Source organism: Carlito syrichta, unplaced genomic scaffold (genome assembly GCF_000164805.1).
Source record: "Carlito syrichta isolate Samal-C Ts95f unplaced genomic scaffold, Tarsius_syrichta-2.0.1 Scaffold172023, whole genome shotgun sequence".
Classification (NCBI taxonomy): domain Eukaryota; kingdom Metazoa; phylum Chordata; class Mammalia; order Primates; family Tarsiidae; genus Carlito; species Carlito syrichta.
In genome coordinates this window covers 1-315 of record NW_007116119.1, presented here as the reverse complement: position 1 = coordinate 315, position 315 = coordinate 1, and the positions used below count along the sequence as shown (strand labels likewise).

General features: G+C 71.7%; 1 pseudogene across 1 annotated transcript; it reads left to right on the top strand.

Moving 5' to 3' along the window:
- Positions 1–6: 6 nt before the first annotated feature.
- Positions 7–310, top strand: LOC110594958 (annotated as a pseudogene). Its single transcript, XR_002481531.1, has one exon. The product of XR_002481531.1 is annotated as a deleted in autism protein 1 pseudogene (transcript).
- Positions 311–315: the final 5 nt, after the last annotated feature.

The window sequence follows — 315 nt, the reverse complement described above, 5'->3', positions numbered from 1 at the left end:
GCTGGCGCAGCTCGACCAGAGCATCTGCAAGCGGGCCACCGGCCGGCCCCGCTGCGACCTGCTCCAGGCCATGCCCCGCACCGAGTTCGCGCGCCTCAACGGCGACGTGCGCCTGCTCACGCCCGAGGCGGTGGAGGGCTGGTCGGACCTGGTGCACTGCCCCTCGCAGCGCCTGCTCGACCGCCTGGTGCGCCGCTACGCCGAGACCAAGGACTCGGGCAGCTTCCTGCTCCGCAACCTCAAGGACTCGGAGCGCATGCAGCTGCTGCTGACGCTGGCCTTCAACCCCGAGCCGCTGGTGCTACAGGTAGGCGC